Here is a 26,712-nt window from a genome sequence, read left to right on the forward strand (position 1 = left end):
CCTAGAGTGTATTGATTCATTCCCAGAAGAAAAGTAATTTTCCTTTCGATATCTTTCAAGAAAAGAAAATGTTTTGTCGGAATAATACTCAATTACTATGGTAAGCCATTCGGCTTATCAGCAATGTTTACATCTGACCCATCCGAGCCTCGTTCTGGGCACCTCATGTTTTATTCATGAGGCTAATATTAAGAAAGGCCTATCATGCCTACATGTATAACGTTTTGAGGTCACTGAGCCATAGTTCTCTTCTGATATTGATCATAAATCGATTTTCGGCTTAAGGTCACCACCAACTTGACCTTTAATCCAATGACCTCAAAATTAATATGGTTCATTTGGTGGTCATGACAAATCTTACTACCAAAGCTTTCTTCAGTTATTGAATATGAACCGTGGGGACGGACGAACACACGATCAGATTACTATGTGTCACCCTTCGGGGCATACAAATCCCAGTTGCTGTAATACTCACAATTATTAACTTAAGGTTTAATGCTCTAAGTTATGAATTAAGTGTTACACAAACTTTGGGTGAATAAGGGAAATTGTTTACTATTCCAGTTTAAAGGGAGGTGGGGGGGGGGATGATAAAAACGGGAGCATATGTTGGAAAATAAATTGAAAGTAATTATAACAAGTTTAATGGTATTTATTATCAAAAATGAGCTTTCATGATATTTAAAATTCACATGATGTATACTGAACAATTAGCAAGAATACAATTGTCTGAATAAACATCCTGTTCTGTATTGAGAGGAATTTTAGAAGTACAACTGAACAGAACAGAACAGAACAGAATGTTTATTATCTTACGCATATATAGCATGTGCATAAATCAATGAAGTTTAAGCAATACAACAGGGCTCCCGTAATACAGGAGCATCTTAAGTAAATTTTATATATTTTCAGTTCATTATAAAAACTAAAAATATTATATTTTCAAAATCGTATTAGAACTTAAAGATGTTTAACTGCTTCAGCATAGAACTAATAGTACTATTTATTTATATTTATTTATATAAATTTAACCAAAAATATCCTTAATGTTTAAATAGGTCAGCAAAGGAAAATATCAATAATAAGATTTCACATAAATTGCTTCTGTAGTATCACCCCAGAATGATAATGTTTATAATAAATCTGCTGAGTGTTGTTCTAATTTTCCACTAATTTTAGAAGTAATAGACCGGAGAACATAAAGGAAATTTAAAAAAAATCATCTTAAGTGTCATAGAATATCAATACTTTGTCCTTTATATGCTATTTGAATAAACTTTCTAAAAAAAGTGTCAGGTAACAACAAACTGACTAAGTTTTATTAATGATTTGAAACAGAGAAGTTGGTATACAATGATTTAACATCTTGTATGTTTTAACTTTACATATTAAGCGTTCAATATGATTTTTCAAACAACAATTGTATAAACATCAAGGCATACCATCTATAATTGGTATATCAACTGTTTTATAGAGAGAGAAAGCATATCATCCATGGTTGGCCAATCAACTGTTGAATAGACACCAAGGCATATCATCCATGGTTGGCCAATCAACTGTTGAATAGACACCGAGGCATATCATCTATGGTTGGCCAATCAACTATTGAATAGACACCGAGGCATATCAGCCATGGATGACCAATCAACTGTTGTATAAACACCTAGGCATATCATCCATGGTTGACCAATCAACTGTTGTATAGAGCCCAAGGCATATCATTGGTCAATAAACTGTTGTATAGAGACCTATCCATATCATCCATGGTTGGTCAATCAACTGGTGTATAGAGAACAAGGCATATCATCCATGAGTGGTCAATCAACTGGTGTATAGATCCAAGGCATATCGTCCTTGTTTGGCCAATCAACTGTTGTATAGACACTGAGGCATATCATCCATGATTGACCAATCAACTGTTGTATAGAGACCAAGACATATCATCCATGATTGACCAATCAACTGTTGTATAGAGACCTAGACATATCATCCATGATTGACCAATCAACTGTTGTATAGACACCGAGGCATATTATCCATGATTGGTCAATCAACTGTTGTATAGAGACCAAGACATATCATCCATGATTGGTCAATCAACTGTTGTATAGACACCAAGGCATATCATCCATGGTTGGTCAATCAGCTGTTGTATAGAGACCAAGACATTTCATCCATGGTTGACCAATCAACTGTTGTATAGACACCAAGGCATATCATCCATGATTGACCAATCAACTGTTGTATAGACACCAAGGCATATCATCAATGATTGGTCAATCAACTGTTGTATAGACACCAAGGCATATCAGCCATGATTGGTCAATCAACTGTTGTATAGAGACCTAGGCATATCATCCATCGTTGGTCAATCAACTGTTGAATAGAGACCTAGACATAGCATCCATGGTTGGTCAATCAGCTGTTGTATAGAGACCAAGACATTTCATCCATAGTTGGTCAATCAACTGTTGTATAGACACCGAGGCATATCATCCATGGTTGGTCAATCAACTGTTGTATAGAGACTAAGATATATAATCCATGGTTGGTTAATCAACTGGTGTATTAAGACTAAGGCATATCATCCATAAGTTGATGATTGGTCAATCAGCTGTTGTATAGAGACCAAGGCATATCAACCATGGTTGGTCAATCAACTGGTGTATAGAGACCTAGGCATATCTTCCATGATTGGTCAATCAACTGTTGTATAGAGACCCAGGCATATCATCCATAGTTGGTCAATCAAATGTTGTATAGACACCGAGGCATATCATCCATGATTGGTCAATCAACTGTTGTATAGAGACTAAGACATATAATCCATGGTTGGTTAATCAACTGGTGTATTAAGACTAAGGCATATCATCCATAAGTGGTCAATCAACTGTTGTATAGATCCAAGGCAGATCAGCCATGATTGGTCAACCAACTGTTGTATAGAGACCTAGACATATCATCCATGATTGGTCAATCAACTGTTGTATAGAGACCTAGACATATCATCCATGATTGGTCAATCAGATGTTGTATAGAGACCAAGACATATCGTCCATGATTGGTCAATCAACTGTTGTATGGAGACCTAGACATATCATCCATGATTGGTCAATCAACTGTTGTATAGAGACCTAGACATACCATTCATGATTGGTCAATCAACTGTTGTATAGAGACCTAGACATATCAGCCATGATTGGTCAATCAACTGTTGTATAGAGACCTAGACATATCGTCCATATTGGTCAATCAACTGTTGTATAGAGACCTAGACATATCATCCATGATTGGTCAATCAACTGTTGTATAGAGACCTAGACATATCGTCCATGGTTGGTTAATCAACTGTTGTATAGACACCAAGGCATATCATCCATGGTTGGTCAATCAGCTGTTGTATAGAGACCAAGACATTTCATCCATGGTTGACCAATCAACTGTTGTATAGACACCAAGGCATATCATCCATGATTGACCAATCAACTGTTGTATAGAGACCAGGGCATATCATCAATGATTGGTCAATCAACTGTTGTATAGACACCAAGGCATATCAGCCATGATTGGTCAATCAACTGTTGTATAGATACCTAGGCATATCATCCATCGTTGGTCAATCAACTGTTGAATAGAGACCTAGACATAGCATCCATGGTTGGGCAATCAACTGTTGTATAGAGACCTAGACATATCGTCCATATTGGTCAATCAACTGTTGTATAGAGACCTAGACATATCATCCATGATTTGTCAATCAACTGTTGTATAGAGACCTAGACATATCGTCCATAATTGGTCAATCAACTGCTGTATAGAGACCTAGACATATCATCCATGATTGGTAAATCAACTGTTGTATAGAGACCTAGACAAATCATCCATGATTGGTCAATCAACTGTTGTAAAGAGACCAAGGCATATCATCCATGATTAGTCAATCAACTGTTGTACAGAGACTAAGGCATTTCATCAATGGTTGGTCAATCTACTGTTGTATAGAGACCTAGACATAGCATCCATGGTTGTTCAATCAGCTGTTGTATAGAGACCAAGGCATATCATCAATGATTGGTCAATCTACTGTTGTATAGAGACCTAGACATTTCATCCATGGTTGGTCAATCAACTGTTGAATAGACACCGAGGCATATCATCTATGGTTGGCCAATCAACTGTTGAATAGACACCGAGGCATATCAGCCATGGATGGCCAATCAACTGTTGTATAAACACCTAGGCATATCATCCATGGTTGACCAATCAACTGTTGTATAGAGCCCAAGGCATATCATTGGTCAATAAACTGTTGTATAGAGACCTATCCATATCATCCATGGTTGGTCAATCAACTGGTGTATAGAGAACAAGGCATATCATCAATGAGTGGTCAATCAACTGTTGTATAGACACTGAGGCATATCATCCATGATTGACCAATCAACTGTTGTATAGAGACCAAGGCATATCATCCATGATTGACCAATCAACTGTTGAATAGAGACCTAGACATATCATCCATGATTGGTCAATCAACTGTTGTATAGAGACCAAGACATATCATCCATGATTGGTCAATCAACTGTTGTATAGACACCAAGGCATATCATCCATGATTGGTCAATCAACTGTTGTATAGACACCAATGCATATTATCCATGGTTGGTCAATCAACTGTTGTATAGACACCAAGGCATATCATCCATGGTTGGTCAATCAGCTGTTGTATAGAGACCAAGACATTTCATCCATGGTTGACCAATCAACTGTTGTATAGACACCAAGGCATATCATCCATGATTGACCAATCAACTGTTGTATAGAGACCAGGGCATATCATCAATGATTGGTCAATCAACTGTTGTACAGACACCAAGGCATATCAGCCATGATTGGTCAATCAACTGTTGTATAGAGACCTAGGCATATCATCCATCGTTGGTCAATCAACTGTTGAATAGAGACCTAGACATAGCATCCATGGTTGGTCAATCAGCTGTTGTATAGAGACCAAAACATTTCATCCATAGTTAGTCAATCAACTGTTGTATAGAGACTAAGATATATAATCCATGGTTGGTTAATCAACTGGTGTATTAAGACTAAGGCATATCATCCATAAGTTGATGATTGGTCAATCAGCTGTTGTATAGAGACCAAGGCATATCAAACATGGTTGGTCAATCAGCTGGCGTATAGAGACCTAGGCATATCGTCCATGATTGGTCAATCAACTGTTGTATAGAGACCCAGGCATATCATCCATGATTAGTCAATCAACTGTTGTATAGACACCGAGGCATATCATCTATGATTAGTCAATCAACTGTTGTATAGAGACTAAGACATATAATCCATGGTTGGTTAATCAACTGGTGTATTAAGACTAAGGCATATCATCCATAAGTGGTCAATCAACTGTTGTATAGATCCAAGGCAAATCAGCCATGATTGGTCAACCAACTGTTGTATAGAGACCTAGACATATCATCCATGATTGGTCAATCAACTGTTGTATAGAGACCTAGACATATCATCCATGATTGGTCAATCAGCTGTTGAATTTAGACCAAGACATATCGTCCATGATTGGTCAATCAACTGTTGTATAGAGACCTAGACATATCATCCATGATTGGTCAATCAACTGTTGTATAGAGACCTAGACATATCATCCATGATTGGTCAATCAACTGTTGTATAGAGACCTAGACATAGCATCCATGGTTGGTCAATCAGCTGTTGTATAGACACCAAGGCATATCATCCATGGTTGGTCAATCAACTGTTGTATAGACACCAAGACATTTCATCCATGGTTGGTCAATCAACTGTTGTATAGAGACCAAGGCATATCATCAATGGTTGGTCAATCAACTGGTGTATAGAGACGTAGGCATATCGTTGATGATTGGTCAATCAGCTGTTGTATAGAGACCAAGGCATATCAACCATGGTTGGTCAACCTAGGCATATCGTCCATGATTGGTCCATCAACTGTTGTATAGAGACCCAGGCATATCATCCATGATTGGTCAATAAACTGTTGTATAGACACCAAGGCATATCAACCATGGTTGGTCAACCTAGACATATCTTCCATGATTGGTCAACCAACTGTTGTATAGAGACCTAGACATATCAACCATGGTTGGTCAACCTAGACATATCATCCATGATTGGTCAATCAGCTGTTGTATAGAGACCAAGGCATATCAACCATGGTTGGTCAACCTAGACATATCTTCCATGATTGGTCAACCAACTGTTGTATAGAGACCTAGACATATCATCCATTATTGGTCAATCAACTGTTGTATAGAGACCTAGGCATATCATCCATGGTTGGTCAATCAACTGTTGTATAGAGAACAAGGTATATCATTCATGGTTGGCCAATCAACTGTTGAATAGACACCGAGGCATATCATTCATGATTGGTCAATCAACTGGTGTATAAAGACCAAGGCATATCGTCCATGATTGGTCAATCAACTGTTGTATAGAGACCCAGGCATATCATCCATAGTTGGTCAATCAACTGTTGTATAGACACCGAGGCATATCATCCATGATTGGTCAATCAACTGTTGTATAGAGACTAAGACATATCATCCATGATTGGTCAATCAACTGTTGTATAGAGACCTAGGCATATCATTGATAATTGGTCAATCAACTGTTGTATAGAAACTAAGGCATTTCATCCATGGTTGGTCAATCAACTGGTGTATAGAGACCTAGGCATATCATTGATGACTGGTCAATCAACAGATGTATAGAGACCTAGACATATCATCCATGGTTGGTCAATCAACTGTTGTATAGATCCAAGGCATATCAAGAAATTTCGAAATGCATGTATATGTACAAGTTCTTTGATCACTTTAAATTATTTTATAGTACAATTAAATAAAGAATTTCAAGACACAACTTGGTGGAATTTTTGTCGAAAGTTTAAGACTCTTCTGCTGAACACCAGAGATGACTGATCGCTTCACCAACAGCCCCCGAGCAGGTGTAGTATGTGATCATTGTGGGATTCATATGTCCAAATAACTGTACGTGGATTTTTTTTTCATGAATTTTATGGCAAATCACGTTTTGGACGTCTATTGTTTTAGACTAGGATCTATCTGCTGGAACCAGGTCTGGATGGCTCTTGTTGGGCCATTACCTAGCTACAATAATGTGCGATCAGGAATACTTTTTTATTTTTTTGACATAACTTATGTATCCCTGTAGTCACGAGTCTGCCATAGTAAAACAAAGTCGTCAAAAGACTCGTTTACGGCCATTTAGGTGGACTAGGCCATTACCACCAATTTACGATTTAGATCAATTTGTATCTATATATTTATGCTGTTCTCTTTTCATTATGTATCTGATATGATTTTCAGATGACATTTTTAAACACCGACTGTTGATATTCAACTTTTGATTTGTTTAATAGTCCAGCTTTTGTTCCATTTTATTTCATAGTCCAACCCCCCCCCCCCCCCCCCGCCCCATATATTAAAAATCAGATTATTTTAAATTGACAAAACATCCTCCGAACCTTTTTTTCTGGGCTTTGGTGAATCGGGTCCTTAGGATGGTAACCCACATTCTATGACGGCTATCTAGAACATCATGTTCGCTGGAAACATTCTAGGAACTTTTTTAACATCAACAACCAGGCAGTACAGAGTAAGGCTTCGCCGTTATCAACTGCATGTTGTGATGTTGTGAAACTCCATGTACACGCTGCAATAATATCATCGTAGAATGCGACAGCGAATAACTTTTAAATCCGTGTACACAGTAAAACTTGACAAACCGATGTAGGTCACATAAACCGCGTAACTGCATGTACTCTCAGTGTGACGTCATCGGATTGTGTACTTGTATTGTATTGTGTTTTTTGTTAAAATTGTTCGTTATTCATGTTGTTGGATACTTTACTACACATTTTTATATTTATGACTTGTAAAGCGCTTTATCAGAAATAAAACTTGATAACTGCTTGCTATTTTTGTCATTTTCATTTGTAACTATTTATATGGCACATCGATGACATTCCACTCTGAGTACTTTGACTGTCAAACAATGAGTTCAGAAAGTGGAACTAAATTGGTAATAAAAAACACCGTTTTAAGCATGTGATAAAAAAATATCTGACACTCGTTGTCATTTTATACAAGATTTTATTAAACTCGTCCATGAAATTTCATGAACTCGTATAATAAAATTTTGTATTAAATGACAACTCATGTCAGATCCTATATATCTGCGATATTTTCTACGGACAGGCTGTGTGTTATTCCTAGAAAATAAAACGTGATGTATATTTTTTTAAATCGCCGTATATGATTGAAGTACGCATACTTCCGATTTGATGGACAGCTAACAAAAACTCTCATAAATTGACAAATAGGATGAAAAATGTGATCGGCCAGGAGAAATGTAATGCAAATTAGGAACAAGTGGGCGATATATTTTCTTTTTATTTCCATTTTCATTTAAAAAAAGCAGCGAGCCAATGTTTTCCTTAATATTTTTTTTTATTAAGAATGATAATTTTAAATGATGTCTTTGCGTTGTTCGATGCAACAAACTTTTACAAGAAAATATTGTGCGTTTATTTTATTTTTTTTATAATTTTCGATTGTTGTTTTGAGGGGTAAATAGGTGCGGTCGCTCACACAAAAAATAATTAAATTAGGTGCGGTAAATGTGTCGAACGTAATATCAATTTGTTGTGGCCTAAAAATAAGTTGCTGAAAGCTTGAACCACGCGGAAAACGTCTTGTATTTAAAGTCGTTTTATATTAATAATGCCGTACCCTGTGTGTTTCCAAGTCAAACGGTAGAATAGTTTTTATACGTTTATTGCTCGAACTCGATCTGTTCCTCAATGCCAAAATAGTGACTGAAATAACAAGTCGGTGTCGACATGTATATATATGTATGCCAGTTTATTTAATCGCCACAGAAACTCCGCAAAGAACACGAGCGAGGATGTATGTTTCAGTTAGGATGATTAAAGACAATATTAATTTATAATTGTAATAAAACACTTAGCAATAATTTCCTTTGTTAATTGCTTTAAATTCTTATAACGTGCTTATTTAATATTAGAATTATTACTATTACGAAGATATAAAATGTTGCAAGTCTGCATTTCTTAGTGATATTTAAAACTTCGATCCCGAAACCAAAATGGCAACGCCTTATATACCTAACTACCCGACCATGGTCGTTTACCCATATTTGGTATAAAATCGGTAGATTATACCCAGAAAAAACAACCAAGATTCGGTCTGAAGTTAGCGCCCAACTTTTACCCTACCGTGGTCGGTTCCCAAATTCGGTCGCTACCATACTTTGGTACTTAGGATTCGAGAAGTGCATAAAATTGAATTTATATACACGATAACATAATTGAACCTTCGTTTGAATACTGCCTCTTCGTGACTAAGTCTTAACAGTCGTTGTATAGCATGAACGAATACACCGGCTAAACTATAATTAAGGGAATTTACCTTGTAAGATTAGTAAGTTTCTCAAAATCGGATAGCATGTTCCGGATTTACACAGTCACAAACTCGATTGTACTATTATGCCAGCAGAAATTAATCAAATGTGTACTAGCGATTGGAATATTTTATCAGGATTATAATATGTGATATTTTCATTACTTACCAAAATGACCATAAAAGAAATAATAGCTATTGGATTGTAAGTCATGATTTCATGTATACATTCCGATTTCAATAAACATTGGTGTGGACTCCGACGCGACACCATTATAACAAAGGTATGTTTAGGCATAAGTGTCCTGCTGGGACGGGGTCCCACATCATTCTCCTTTTCGGCACGCAAAAGGTTCCCGATTATACCATTCAAGGATCTAAAGATACACCAGATGGTCCAAATATCGGCAAATACAGTACTTCCTCAAAACAAGCCTAGATTTGTCAAATCGAGCTAGTAGGGGGGCGATAATATCATTTGACATTATTAAAATAATAAACGCAACAATCATGTTGCTAACTCATCTGTGTTTTCCCGTTTTAAAAAAGCGCGTAATGGTATCTCAGTTTAATTCATACCTGTTTATGCGGACAGATAAATATATCGACATTATTTTTTTTTAATTTCTGGGATTTACGTGGTAGAAAACTCCAGTTATTTTCGAATTTGAAAATACGCAAAAACTGCGAAAATGCATGTGTCGTAACCGATCAGAAAGTAAGATTCAATGTATTGTACACAACGCTGTCAAGTTTATGACATTTTTATTTTTTCTTGCAATTATATCATCTGGCCCCAATTTCTCGAAACTTCTTAAGCTTAACAGGCTTAAGTCGCTTGTTTTAATTAGCCAAAATACATACTGAAAATGGATTTGGATAAATGAAAAATGGTTTATTCTGATAATTATACAGATTATTCCTACATAATTTCTAAAAATTCTTGAAGAAGTAAATATAACACATTTTATAGAACAACAAAAATAGTGAGATTAGCTTATTCTTGCATACCGGACGTGTGTTTCTGGTCATGTGACCGGTGCTGGAAAAGCTCATCTTACACCCCCATGTAAGATGAGTCACGCGCAACAACGCGCCACTTCTTATTTCTTTTATTGTATATTTTATGAAAAGTATATTATGCAATTTCAATAAAGCGAAATTAAAAATATAAGTATACAATACTTTTAATTAAAATTGAAAATAAATACTCGTAAAAGCGCGATTTTTAAAGGAACTATTTGACGTCGATAGTGATTTAAAATTACTGCGCTTTATGACGTCAGTACACAACATCACACGCGCTTTTTGGTGAAATGTACAAAACTGCGTTTTCTACGTCAATTTTTCCACAAATTCATAATTTTAAGTATGCAAGAAAAAATATTAATCATGGTTTTCCAGTCCGGATCGAAAATCCGACCCTTGGGCACGCTGCATGACCGGTAACTCGGCAAGCCTCGTTACCGGCTTACGCGCGTGCCCTCGGGTTGGATTTTTCTATCCGTACCGGAAACACATGATAAATACTTATAATCCTGTTATAAGGGACTTAAGAAGTTTCGAGAAATTGGGCCCTGTTATATTGGGTATAAGTTAGGTTTTGCTCCCATTTTTAAATTTCATACCGTGTTAAGCCATTCTAAGTGAATTAAGTATTTTGGGTGACTTCACAATCTTTCTGGTTTTTTACCCCTTATTCATGGCTTTAAGTTGCCAATACAAAATTAAATCTTCATTATAAAAAATACTGAATGTCTCAGTCTTAACCAGAAACTCACAATAAGAGAACTAAAGCATAAATATGCATCAGAGTTTTAGATCTTTCTATGCATTTCATTTGTCTAAATAAATTACCAGTCACTTTGGCAGTAACCTTGTGCCTCTTGAGTGCTTGGCTTGACTGTATGGTTTTTATTACATTGTTTGAATGTTTTTTATTTGCACACTATGTTATGCCAAAACCTCAACACATTTTCTTCAAACAAAAACAATGAAATTCAGAATAACTTTTATTACATCATTTTAGAAAATACCCCCATACAATCAATGAAATAAAACTGTATCTGTAAAATCATAATTCATGTTATGTGTTCGTTAAAGTCAACTTAATAGATAAAATAAATATTAGTTGCAGTAAGCAATGCTCATCACTTCTAATAAACATTCCAACAGACTAAACTAGAGCTGTCACAGGAGTGACGAATACCCCCAAATGCCGCCTGGACACAGGAATGGCAAACCATTCCTTTGAAAAGAGGCCATAACTCCAAGGTTACTGCACACTGCATCTTCTTTTATCATGCATGTATTGTTTTATTTAAATCTGTTGAGTAATTTAGAAGTTACACTGCTGACAAGAAAAACTAGCTGATGCTCTAGCTGATCTCTTCTGGAATAAGACATCTAGAGAATTCACGAGCTTTTCTTCCAACACGATCATCATCAAATTTTACAAGTACATATTTGGGCTTGAATGCATCCTTATCCACCTGGGAATAAATCCCGAGACTGTTCCTGTAGCCGAATTAACAAGTCCATCTGACAGGTCAATATTTGTAGTAAGCACTACTGTGGCATATATGCCATACTTCTGATGAAACTGACACAATTCTTGATTGTAGTAATAATGCTTGTAATCAATGGCATAAGCATGGAAATTCCAAAAACCAGGTTTTTATTTCATATATTAACACAAATGGTTTCTAAGCAACAGGATGAACTTTTTCAGATTTCACTGTAGTGAATTCGACAGTATCACACTAGATACAATAAAATGATCACTGTAATATGTTGGAATGATGTCAGTACTTGTATCTGGCATGTTTTGTTTTGCAAACATAAGATCTAGAAGACCACCTTTACGATGAGTTGGACTTTGGACAAGTTGATAAAAGCCGTAGTGACCAGCAAGGTTGATCAAATCTCTGGATGCTTGAGTATGTTTGTTAATGTCAGTGTTAAAATCACCCATGATATATGATGGTCCGTTTTTCTATTTTCGTAACAGTGCACAAAAACCTTTACTCCACTGGCCCCATTTTCAATCACAAGCATTGTCTTCACAGAGGCTGCCTATACAGCAAGTTTCATCACAATATCTCATGCCCAATTAAAGTTATGAAGCAGAAACCATTTTTATATTTTTAGTAACAGTGACCTTGACCTTGGCCCCACCAGCCCCAATATCGAACTTGACCTGTATCTTCTGATGTTACACCTGTGTACCAAAAAATGTTCAAATCTGTCAAGCCTTTCATGAGTTATCGTCCGGAAACCATTTTTCTATTTTTAGTAACAGTGACCTTGACCCCACCAGCCCCAATATCGAACTTGATCTGTATCTTCTGATGTTACACCTGTGTACCAAAAATTGTTCAAATCTGTTTAGCCTTTCATGAGTTATCGTCCAGAAACCGTTTTTCTTTTTTAAGTAACAGTGACCTTGACCTTGGCCCCACCAGCCCCAATATCGAACTTGACCTGTATCTTCTGATGTTACACCTGTGTACCAAAAATTTTCAAATCTGTCAAGCCTTTCATGAGTAATCGTCTGGAAACCGTTTTAATATTTTTAGTAACAGTGACCTTGACCTTGGCCCCACCAGCCCCAATATCGAACTTGACCTGTATCTTCTGATGTGACACCTGTGTACCAAATTTTTTTTTAATCTGTCTATCCTTTCATGAGTTATCATCCTGAAACCAGGAAAACCAACCGACCGACCGACCGACAAGCTCACTAACTTGATCTGTATCTTCTGATGTAACACATGTGCACCAAAAATTGTTCAAATCCGTCTAGCCTTTCATGAGTTATCATCCGGAAACCGTTTTTTTTAGTAACAGTGACCTTGGCGCCACCAGCCCCAATATCAAACTTGACCTGTATCTTCTGATGATACACCCGTGTTCCAAAAAATTTTCAAATCTGTCAAGCCTTCCATGAGTTATCGTCCGGAAACTGTTTTTCTATTTTTAGTAACAATGACCTTGACCTTGGCCCCACCAGCCCCAATATCGAACTTGACCTGTATCTTCTGATACATGTTACACCTGTGTACCAAAAAAATTTCAAATCTGTCTAGCCTTTCATGAGTTATCGTCCGGAAACCATGAAAACCGACAGACCGACCGACCGACAGACAGACAGACCGACCGACAAGCTCACTCCTATATACCCCCTCAAATTTTGTTTGTGGGGGTATAAAAACAAATCAACACAAATGGAAACAAGAGCTGTCACAGAGACAGCGCGCTCGACTATTCAGCTGCTTTTCAGTGTAAGGATTGAAAAGTTTTGGCGAAACATGCATGGATCACTGTAAAATTAGATAAGAATGATGCCTGCAAAGATTTGTTTAAAATTCAAAAACATTCAGCCATTAATGAAATACAGACTTGATGGAAATAGCATGCAATACATTAAATGATTATAGGTTGTAAACAATAATATTCTAAGTCCAATAACAAAGGGCAATTATTTGCAAAATACAGTTATCTAACTTGGTTGTTCAAGTAGGTTGGGTGGTTGAGTACCATTGTATAAAGTCTCAATGCAATACATCAAGTAGTTGCTGAGATATCAACCTATGTGTGCTAACATGCAAAACCTTAACCAGAATTTCTAGGTCGCATAATAAAGGGGCAAAAATTATATAATATGCAAGATAGAGTTATCTTACTTGATTATTTAAGAAGAATGAATGGTTGGGAGCCTGTGTTTAAAGTTTCAATGTAAATACATGATGTATTCGCTGAGGTATTGACTAAAAAGTAATTACACATGCAAAACCTTAACCAGAATTTCTATGTTATTATCTTATTTGGTTATTTAAGTAGATTGGATGGTTGAGTACATATTCTTCGAATAGTCGAGCTAAAAACTGTTTGCAATTCAGCTAGTATCTTATTTTATATATATTTCTAACCATTTCAGCTAGATTGCTAGAAAGCTGAAAGCTTACAGAATTACTCAAGTCTGTTGCCTTAGTAGAAACTAGTAAGGACATCCTGTTTCTGAGGCCATGAAAAAGTATCTTGGTGGGGCTTGAACCCACAACCTTGGATTTGAGGCAGACAACTAGGCTTATCCTCTAGACCACTCACATTTTAAAGAGCCCAATTTACAATATGGCATTTCCAAGGATACATGTGCCCTATTTAAGGATTTTTTGAAGTTTTTAAAATTGAACTAAACAAAATAGTTCTGCTTTATTTGGTCTGCCAATGCCATCTGTTTCTGTTCCTGTTTTTGTAGTTATCTTCCCTTCTTCATAGGAGGACCACTTTAAACGTAGATAAATCCTTTACCACATAGTTGAATATATATATATATATGCACTTTCCATTGTTAAAAAAGTTCCACAGTGATAGAATATGTGTCCAGATTAAAAGTAAAATCCACTCAAATACTCTTGAGAAATATATTTTAAAAAGTTGACTGCAAAAGGGTTATCACTCGGTAGCACTACCAAGCATTATTAAGGAGCCTGGCTCTTTCTAGGTTGTAAAGTAAATGTCCAGCTTCGGATTGTATTGCTTCATGCATGGAAGGTTTAATGTTACTTTTTGCATTTAATAATCACGGGCCAACAGTTTACTATTATCTGCAACTTCACATCAGTATGTAAGTCATCAAATATTTGAGATGACAAGTTGTTCCACTGAACACGTTGTTTCTATCTTGCACTTATTTTCCCTTCTAGGTTGGCTTTGCAGTTGTGTTACATGTTTTCCATGTATTGCAGGACAATCCTCAGTACAATGGCATTTTTGATTTCATTCCAGTGCCTGAAATAGAAAACATAAAATACAACAGAAATAATAGGAATTAGTGTTGGGAATCGGTTGCAATTTTACTATCGATGATCGGTTCCACTCAAGTAACCGATTATTGATAGTACAATCGGTTTTTAAAATACTAGATAGCACCTGAGTTGTAGTTTTATTCATGTACAGTATTAAACTATTAATCATTATATGCATACCTTATGTCTATGATTGAAATTATTAAGTGTTGTTGTATAAAAAATAGTTCATTTTCTTGCTCATTGTGGCTTCATCAGCCATTTTGTTAAAGATAACATCTGAACACTAATATTTTTTTTTTTTCGATAATCGATTATAACTAAATACCATCGATTGTCGCCGATTTCAGGCCCAACCAATCGATTTTCGATTATAATCGATCATCGGAACATCACTAATAGGAATGAGATTTTTTTCAAATGAATTATTTTAAAAGCCTGTACAATAACATAGAAAAGTATTCACAAAATATTTAGTGCCACACCAGTTTAAAGCTGCATCCTCACAGATTTACTGTTCTGACACCTTTTTTTTATTTTTGTCTTTTAATGAGCCAGTTGGCAATTATTGTGCAAATGTCTAGAAACCAGTGATATTAGACTGCTGACATAATATCCGATTACGTACAGTCTTTTATATTCAAGTTTAAAAATTTGGTATAAATCCTTCAATTTAGTCATATAAGGTCGTGCATAATAGAACAGATTTCAATTGTTTGGAAAACTAAAAAAAATAATTTTTTCCCTATTGCTTTAAGCCATATATTTGTGTACATTTAATTTAAATAATCACCTCCCTAACTCCTTTGATATCAATTGAAAAGCTTATGAGAAATGACCAAGAAGAACTGTCAATCTGTGAGAGAGCAACTTTAAGCTTTGGACCAAAGTTAAGAATAGATGTAAATTGAAATTGTTATCATGCAAAAATTCCACTAGTATGTTGATATTTTAATACCGTCATTCTTTGCTGATTAATTGTACAAACATGCTGGTACATTTTGGCTAAAACCAGTAGGGTACTTGATTGTTGAATTATTGTCTGAATTTTGAAAATAGCTCAACCATTACCTCATCTGCCATTTTTCATTAGAACAAGCCAGGAATTCAGAGCCGGTCGCACCACTGGTACCATACTGCCCTCTGAAAATAACAATAAGATTAAAATTTAAATGTCTGCAATTCATGGACACAGCAAAAGTGTCAGCATTTTTCAATGTTTCTGCATCACCACCATCAGTTGATATTATAGAATTTAACCATGAAAGAAATGTGTGCTGGTTTATGTGTTCAAACCCATTTTGATAGACCACTAGCATGATGATCTAATTTATTTAGAGAGCTATATTAGTGAACAGTATCCAATGTTGTGCCATTACATTGAGCTGATTGTTACCAACACTCACAGTACAATATTGATAAATAAATATATTTGATGTCACTGACAGTCAAAGATTAAATTTGGAGAATACATGCCATATCCCCCGGCGGGGGGAAAAATCCCCCGGAATTTCGATCCATCCCCCGGTCTCCCGGCGGGAGATAAAAATCCCCCGGAATTTAAAAAAAAATCTTTTCTTTTTTTTTGAAATTTTACATCAGGCAATAATGAAAAAGTGAAACCACAGTGTGTGAGTGAAACTCTCCAAAAGGAAACTTTTACAACAAGTGATCAATTAATTTGTAGTAATCATCAAAGGCAAAGAAATATTACTCTTTTGGAAGGAAGAAATTAATAATATTTATTCTATTCTCTTATTGTCTGAAAGTCATCAAAGCTGATAGAATTAAGCACATTTTTTTTAAAGACTTTGGAGGAAGGTAAATTTAATTTAATTGTCTCGAAAACATATTTTTCCAGTGACATATTTTGTTCTGCAAGTGCATTACAGTATGACATGACAGTGTATCATAAAAATATGATAAATCATGACATAAAATAATTCTGTATAATGAAAAAGTTTAGAGGTTTTCAAAGCAAACTATATGTGAATACATTTTTTCATACTTGCGTCTAAAAATACTTTAAAATTTCGCCAACTTAGACCTGCTAAAAAAAACCCCCTGAATACAACCAAAATCTCCCTGAATTTTCAGCCTTTTGAACAAATCCCCCTGAATGGTCTCCAGAAAATATGGCATGTATGGAAGAGGTATGTTTTAGCACGAACATATAAACCAAACATCCTTGGTTAAAGAAATGTAAATTTTAATTATAAAAAATGAAGTTTGTAAATACAGTGAGTTAAGAAAGTCTAACCTATTATCAATCTAAGTAAAGTCAGATTCAGACTTATTTGTATTTCAAATAAATCAAAAAAAGTATGTGTGTTCTTAATTTTTGCCACTGATCACTGTTAGTTACTATCTCAGCAGACTTAACCCCACCCACTAAACATAAATTACATTTCCACTTAGTTTTTCATTAGGGGACTTTTTCCACCATTTTTATATTTTAATAAAATATATCAAGTTTAAAAATAACACTTACACACAAATAAGTGGTAATAGTTCGCCCCTCATTCTGTCTTTGGTCTGACATTTCGCTTGGTTGTTTAAACATCTCCATGGTCGGCCATAATGGACTATTTTCTAATAACTCGCATTCTCGAGGCTTGCCGGAGATGGCCGAGTTGTTACGATTGTTATCCATTGTATCCTAGAACACGTCAGCGTTGTGACGATTGACTTACACTAGCAACTTGTGTCAGTTAAAAGGAAATACAAGGTAAGTTATAAGTACATGTACAATAGACCGTTTTTTTTATCATATTTGATTTACTATTATTTCTTCCCGTTCCTTTTTCGTTTTACTTAACATAAATTGATAGTTTTCATTGTATTAGATCATACTAATCCATCGCGATGTTAGAACTAATTTAAGCGCACAGTGACATTGAATCTAATATTAGACTTGATGGGATTCCATTGGAAATCCACACGATGACAACCGAAAGAACAAAGTTTTAAAACGACTAAGTTGTACTTCGCATCGTTTCTCATTATGATGTATTGCCTATTTAATTGTAAAACCGCATGTTTTAACTATAAAGTGTGGTACCAATCGGAACAACTTGGTCAACAATCGGAACAACTTGGTCAATTCCATCGAAAACAATCTCATATATGTATATATAGCTAAAGAACTTCAGCGAACACGTTATATATTACCTTTTTGGACGTGTGAATTGAAGAGAACGCCGTATCCAAACCTAGTCCAAATAACTGTACGTTGACGGATTTTTTTACGTTTTTGTAATGGCAAATCCTTCATTAAAACACCCCCGTTTTTTGCACATTCCAGTTTAGACGTTAGGCATTGGAAGAATCCCGTATAACACGTCTATTATTTTAGACTTTATCCAAACCCTACCAGAATTTCATTTGTTTGCATTGTACAGACAAAATAACTATATCCTCAGGTAAATGAAATAAAATGTAGTTCACAAACACATTTTCAAAACAAAGAAACGCTTTATAGATAGTTAATTTATCATTTTAATAAATCCGATTATAAGCATTCCTTAACTAGGTCATAGTTGTATTCAAATTTAATCACGTGATAACAAGATTTTCAGAAAATACCCATGTGAACCTACATTTGACCAAACACATGTAGTGTTTATTTTGCTGGTTTTTATGCCCCCGAAGATGGGCATATTAAAATCGCACCGTCCGTCCGTCCGTCTGTTCGTCCGTCCGTCCGTGTGTCCGGCTCAATAACTCGTGTCCTGGCTGTAACTTTCCCTTGTATGGACATATTTTAAAATAACTTGCCACATGTGTTCCACGTACCAAGACGACGTGTCGTGTGCAAAAGACCCGTGCCCCTACCTCTAAGGTCAAGGTCACAGTGTTTATTCACAATGGAGTGCTGCATATAGGACATAGAGTATAGGTTGTGGTGTCCGGGCTGTTACTTTCCCATGTATAGACAGATTTTAAAACAACTTGCCACATGTGTTCCACATACCAAGACGACGTGTCGCGTGCAAGACCCGTGTCCCTACCTCAAAGGTCAAGGTCACACTTAGTCTTTATTCACAATGGAGTGCTGCATATAGGACATCGAGTATAGGTTGTCGTGTCCGGGCTGTAACTTTCCCTTGTTTGGACATATTTTAAAATAACTTGCCACATGTGTTCCACATACCAAGACGACGTGTCGCGTGCAAGACCCGTGCCCCTACCTTAAAGGTCAAGGTCACACTTAGTGTTTATTCACAATGGAGTGCTGCATATAAGGACATAGAATATAGGTTGTCGTGTCCGGGCTGTAACTTTCCCAAGTATGGACAGATTTTAAAATAACTTGCCACATGTGTTCCACATACCAAGACGACGTGTCGCGTGAACGACCCGTGTCCCTACCTCTAAGGTCAAGGTCACACTTAGTGTTTATTCACAATGGAGTGCTGCATATAAGGACATAGAGTATAGGTTGTCGTGTCCGGGCTGTAACTTTCTCTTGTATGGACAGATTTTAAAATAACTTGCCACATGTGTTCCACATACCAAGATGACGTGTCACGTGCAAGACCCGTGTCCCTACCTCTAAGGTCAAGGTCACACTTAGGTGTTTATTCACAACGGAGTGCTGCATATAAGGACATAGAGTAGAAGTTGTCGTGTTCGGGCTGTAACTTTCTCTTGTATGGACAGATTTTAAAATAACTTGCCACATGTGTTCCACATACCAAGATGATGTGTCGCATGACAGACCCGTGTCCCTATCTCAAAGGTCAAGGTCACACTTGGGTGTTTATTCACAATGGAATGCTGCATATATAAGGACATAACAGTGTCGGTTGTCAACTATGGGTGGTATTTTTTATGTTTAGAGGCAATTTAAAATAACTTGCCATATGTATTTGACATGTAAAGGCAATATGAACTTTTCATGTACTGACCTTGTTCATAGGTCAATGTCACAATCGGGGGCATTCGTCACATACTGTGACAGCTCTTGTTTCCATTTCGAATAATAAGTAAATAATTAATAACAAATTTGGAATAGATTAATTGTTTTTACTTATCAGAAGGTATCTTCAACCTTACTGCAATTGGTTTCAACTAAATGAACAATTAATGTGAATCCGATGCTATAAATAGAATCCAGCGACGTCATCATGGTCATGTGATTGCAGAGTCATTCAATTGCGTCATACTCAGTTGATTCTGGTTGACTTTTATATGGGGGTTACGCCATAACTTTAATGTGTTGTAAACATCAAACAAATAAATATCGACATTTAAGTTATTGAAGCCAGAACTTTATAATGTGTTGTAAACATCAAAAAAAATAAATATCAACATTTAAGTTTTGGAAGCCAGAACTAATATGTATACGGACGATTTACTATGTCTGAATTCGTTACTATGGAGGCCATTCGTTGCCAAAAGTCCAGACGTGTATACATGTGTGTATTTTAGGTTTGTAACATTGATGATTTACCAATTTACATTTTACAACCGCCAACTCATCGGTTGTATGTTTACATTTTCGCCCCTAAGACGTTTCGGCCCTGCCATTTCGTCCCCTTAATTAAATTGACTCGAGACGTTTCGGCCCCTTACTGATTTTCAACAGAGACATTTCGGCCCCTTAATTTTTATTTTTTATTTTAAAAGAAGTTGTTAATGAGATCTGTATACTCACAAATAGACAAATATTCATGAAATAAATTGTTAAGATTGATAAAAAAATCATTCAAATCTAAATTTAAATTTAAACCCTTATTTTTAATATTAAATGTTAAAAAATGTAAGAACGTATTTTATTATATAACTGTTAAATATCGGTGGACGATAGGTGCTTGAAACAGTTTAAGATAGTGGACTTGATATATATAAAAAAACACATCTGATTGCATAGCAAGTACATTTCGGTGCTTACACACCCCGTAGGAACATTCGCATGCATGCAAACATAACTGGTATGCATAGTACCTATGTCGGAACACAACAAAACTGATAAGCTTTTCTTAAAAAGGAAATATGCACATATTAATAAAAGTGGTGGCACTGTTGTCCTAGTGATGGCGCTATCGAGTATGTTTTGTGCTTGAAGTAATATAAAAAGTTTTTAGAATGAATACATAAGTTGCTATGTTTATCATTCATTGAACATTATGCTGGTTATGCATACTACGTGCGGAAACTAGACTCTTCGCAAACTACCTTAACCTCATTGAAAACTATTCCGAAAACAAACGGCTAGGTGCTTCAATTTTACCATAGAACTATAAGTGTATAACATGTGTGTCCGTTACGGATAGGAAAATCCGACCCGAGTGCACGTGCGAAAGCCGAGTTACCGGCCACGCAGCGTGACCGAGGACGGATTTTTCGATCCGGACCGGAAAAACGTGATTGAGATTTTTTCTTGCATATATATAAAATTATCAATTTCTGGAAAAATTGACGAAGAAACGCACAATTGTACATTTTACCAAAAAGCGCTTGAAATTTTGTTTACTGACGTCATAAAGAGCAGTATTTTTAAATCACTATTGCGATTATTTATTACCTATGTTAATTAATTGCATACTTAATCATTTGATTGTGCTTTATTGAAATGAAATAAAGTAATTTTCATAAACCATACAATAAAATATATTAGAAGTGGCGCGTTGTTGCGTGTGACATCTTACACATATGATAGATACTTATAGGTCTATGGTAAATATTAACAGCACAAAGCCGTTTCTTTTCGAAATAGACTTCAGTAAGGTTTAAGTAGTTAGCGTAGAGTTTTGTTTCCGCAAGAAGTATGAATAACCTGCATACCAATGAATGATAAATATAGCAACCTTAATATTCATTCAAAAAGCGTTTACTTCTTATATTACTTCAAGGGCGAAACATACTCGACAGCGCCACCACTAGAGCATCAGCGCCACCACTTTTATGAATATGTGCATTTTTCCTTTTTAAGAAGTGCTTATCAGTTTTGTTGTGTTCTGGCATAGGTACTATGCATAACAGTCATGTTTGCATGCGTGAGAATGTTCTTACGGGGTGGGTAAGCACCGAATTGTACTTGCTCTGCAATCACATCTCAAAATATGCAAATGTCCGATTCGGGAGAAAAGCTCTTGACACCACAGTTTGCACAATATTGAAACGAAATAGTAACCAGCTTGCAGTAGAAGTGTTCTTGCTCGGGACCACATTCTCCGATTTTTGAAATATGTCCGTCAAATGAAATTATCAAATAAAATATAAACCATACTCACATTTGTTAATGTAAACATAGGGCACAGCTCCACCGCGGAAGTGTCGACAGCTCTTTTTCTTTGCACCACCGTAAAGTGGTGGAGCTGGCGTTTAGAGGCCGTGTTATGCCTCTTGTAAATATTAGCAACATGCTTTAATATGTATATTATTTCAAGATTTGTTTGTAGTATAAAGATTTATGTTCTAATTCAATTTATTTTCAGAAAAAAAACAATCTAATGAATAAATGTCTATGTTCACATGTATATTTGTGTTCAAGTATAAATATATTTTCTTTTAAATATATTTTGTATGCATATATAGCTAACCGTTTCAACTAGGGGCCGATTTGGTAAGGGGCCGATTTGTCTGGTAGCCATCAATCAGCGCATGCGCAATCGTCCAGTTTCGACCGACATGTGAATAACCGGAATAATTCTTGCATTTTATGAAGAGTGACAAAACAGTAATTATGCCTATAATTTATTATATTATCCCTGCCAATAATACAGTTTTGTATATAATTATGAAATTTTTAAACATGTGTAAAACAATTTCCTAAAGAATCACTTAACCAAACATTCAAAACACTGTTCTTGAATTTGGGACGGAACTGGTAGTCCACCTAAGAAGTCCACCGAAATGGCCATCAACGAGCCTTTTGACGATTTGTTTTACTAGTGTTTAAGCTAAAGCGGCCCGCCCTGCCCTTTTTTACCCCGCCCTGTTGCCGCTATTTACACGCCCTGCATACATGCCATATTTTTTGGAGACCATTCAGGGGGATTTGTTCAAAAGGCTGAAAATTCAGGGAGATTTTGGTTGTTTTCAGGGGGATTTTTTTAGCAGGTCTAAGTTGGCGAAATTTTAAAGTATTTTTAGACGCAAGTATGAAAAAATGTGTTCACATATAGTTTGCTTTAAAAACCTCTAAACTTTTTCATTATACAGAATTATTTTATGTCATGATTTATCATATTTTTATGATACACTGTCATGTCATACTGTAATGCACTTGCAGAACAAAATATGTCATTGGAAAACATGTTTTCGAGATAATTAAATTAAATTTACCTTCCTCCAAAGTCTTTAAAAAAATTGTGCTTAATTCTATCAGCTTTGATGACTTTCAGACAATAAGAGAATAGAATAAATATTATTAATTTCTTCCTTCTTTGCCTTTGATAATTACTACAAATTAATTGATCACTTGTTGTAAAAGTTTCCTTTTGGAGAGTTTCACTCACATACTGTGGTTTCACTTTGTCATTATTGCCTGATGTAAAATTTCAAAAAAAAAACAAAAAAACATTTTATTTTTTTTTTAAATTCCGGGGGATTTTTATCTCCCGCCGGGAGACCGGGGGATGGATCGAAATTCCGGGGGATTTTTCCCCCCGCCGGGGGATATGGCATGTATGGCCCTGTCATATTTTTCCCGCCCCCTTGCGCCCTTCTGGCTATTCAGATCATTGTTTTATTACAAAGTTACGCCCTAAAAGTATTTCATTGGTCAATGTTGTCGTTCCTTCATCTGTCACAGATCAGTGCGTGCTAAGGCACACGACCGTCATCTCCGCGGGTCTGATTAACGGTAGTCATTCTAAAATGCCGTCCAGGCTTCTTTTTTTTAATGATGGTTAGCCTGGACGTCATTCATAACAAAATTCGTAAACATGTTCAAAATGCCGATCAGAATTTGGTCGCACATTTATTAAGAATTTTCCAATTTAGTCTATTTAAACAAAAAAAAAACACTGTACCTGTTAAAAGTAATCCTTTTTACATCAATTGCAATATATATTATAAAATAATCACGTTCTGAATTGTTAAAACAACATACATTTTCAAACACCATCAAAATTCACCAAACACCATTGTTTTTGTTAACGAATGTAGCCGAAAATATCCAAATGCATTTTCTTTTCTCTGCTTAAGGTTACACATGACTATTAGTTACTTTAGTACAGCTCAGTACGAGCTGTAGTGTCATTGGCAGTAGTTTTGTTAAGGCAACCTATTGTAAACCTGTAAAATATTCAAAATAAATTAAGAATGAAGTGTTTACAAACATTTATTACTTTTGTTAGTATATTGGAATAAAGGCATTTAGTTTTTGCAAAATGAATCAAATAGCAATATCATTAAGTTTGTGGAATGTTATCATGCAAAGTATGGGAAGAATTTTCATTTGCATGCATGGCATTTTTTTCAGTTCGTATCATTATTTTCTATTCTTGTAATTTACCCCTCATTTGCGCTCACTTGGATGTCTTTGAACTTTTGTATGCTTAATATCCTTTGTTTGGTTTCTTTAAAGCATCCAGATTCTGACACACAACAAAAAAAACTTTTTCAATTACTACTTGTCACAAACTTGTGGTAAGAGCAACCTCAGGTACCAACTGGTGATTGTATGAGCTCGTTCCTCCCTACCTTTTTCCTACCAGTAGGCGAGTAAGTTTTCTGGTGTTCCCCAGTGAACGACCATTTGTATGTATGTTGACAAAAACCTGCCATGACGGTTTGAAATTCTGCAATTATTTGGAGGTTTTTGATTGCCATCTTTTGACATAAAAACATTTCTACATTTCTTTCCCCTTTCCCACACGCACCTAGCCTCCCGTCTAAAAACGACCATACATTATAAATAATATATGTGTGCTTTTACTTTGTATGACAGAAATTAGAATACTGGGTAAAATTACTGGTTTGCCTTTATAAGCTTTGTTAAATTTTATAGCGTCTCTTTGAACCGCTGGCGCGTTCACGTCACAATCTGGGCATATGACCTTCTATAAGATGACATTTTAAATGTAAAGTCGGCGAAGATTGCACAAGTGTCCCATAACAACCCGAGGCATATTCTATAAAAACATGAAGGCCAATTCTCACACAGAGTCCCGGCTTTGTCATGTTTTAACCCCTTAAACACATAAGCGTTACTTCTGTTTACCAATATAGTTCTTTTAAAAAACACACAACAATTCTAACTCTAGTTGTTTTCCTATAAGCTTTAAGCTTGACAATAAAACGCACTCTAGTCGGAAAAAAAGCAAACAACAATGTTCTGTAATTATGTTTTTCTATCAATTCCTTTAAAAATAGTAATTTCCTGAAGATTCCCTTTAGTTGAGTTTTGTATAGGTTTTCTGATGTGAGGTATAAGGTATTTGTTAATAAAAATATCATCATGAAACATCTGTTCTAGCTAAACTATATATATATATATATATATATATATATATATATATATATATATATATATATATATATATATATATATATATATATATATATATATATATACACACACACATAATAAATTGATAAGTCAGCAAAATCTCTGATTATTATGCCCCCCTTCGCAGACAATGCGAATGTCCGTCGGACAGTCGGACATGTCCGGTATATTTCCATTTTGACCGACGAAACTTTTGTTTTGGTCGGTCACAATGTCCGGTGAAAAATTACAGTCAGCACCGTTTAATTTTCGGAAAATTTACTTTCAGTTTCTAAATAAATGTTCAGAGTTATTTTTAACTATTATATCATGATTATTCAGCGTGTTAATCCGTGTATCATTATTTGTAAACCCCGTTTCGACATGTTTCCGTAAAAGCCAATAAAACGCGCAAGGTTCCGATCTCAGCTCGTACTATAATACTTTTATTTTACGGAAATGTTCGGAAATTACAAAATTCCGTATGTATTTATTTCCGGCGAAGTGGTTCCCGGCAATCGTGTTAATTTAAATATGATGATTAGATACCGAGTTGACTTTCTTTCCGCTCTGTTTAACATTGCCAATAACAAGAAATCTACTTTCGTTTTTGCATAAATGTTGTGCCTGAGTTTGACTTGTAGTACAATTCGTTACATTTTATAACTGTACTTTATCTTTAATTTAAAGATGAATTAAAAGAGTAAGATCTAGCAGTTCCATGGGTAGGCGAACCAGATATGAGTTTTTTTGAGAGGCAAGGGAAGAAAAAAATTATGACATAAGATTCGAATATTGTTTTCTTACATGATGTTTAGCTTTTTTTGTAATTTATTATAGTATTGTAGGTCAAATCTAACCAAAAATATCTAAACCTGTTATAATGGGGAATTACAAAACTTATTTAAAAAGAGGCTTAAAATCAAGGTTTAGGCTGATGTAACCG

General features: G+C 35.5%; 1 protein-coding gene and 1 long non-coding RNA gene across 5 annotated transcripts in view; one reads left to right on the top strand and one right to left on the bottom strand.

The window, feature by feature from the left end:
- Positions 1-11,508: 11,508 nt before the first annotated feature.
- On the bottom strand, positions 11,509-17,966 carry LOC128237119 (uncharacterized). The gene is made up of 3 exons (XR_008261499.1): positions 17,817-17,966; positions 16,397-16,468; positions 11,509-15,308 (listed from the first exon to the last, which is right to left on the bottom strand). It is a non-coding gene; the product is annotated as an uncharacterized LOC128237119 (long non-coding RNA).
- LOC128237118 (uncharacterized) overlaps positions 17,965-26,712 on the top strand; it is a 53,407-nt gene continuing 44,659 nt past the window's right edge. For 3 of the 4 annotated variants that reach the window (XM_052952340.1, XM_052952342.1, XM_052952343.1), the window contains exon 1: positions 17,965-18,053. The gene's annotated coding sequence lies outside the window, so the exon portion shown is untranslated. Of the gene's footprint in view, positions 18,054-22,935; positions 23,010-26,712 lie in introns of those variants that run through there. The other variant, XM_052952341.1, reaches the window with a different exon arrangement.

This window comes from Mya arenaria, chromosome 6 (genome assembly GCF_026914265.1).
Source record: "Mya arenaria isolate MELC-2E11 chromosome 6, ASM2691426v1".
Taxonomy (NCBI): domain Eukaryota; kingdom Metazoa; phylum Mollusca; class Bivalvia; order Myida; family Myidae; genus Mya; species Mya arenaria.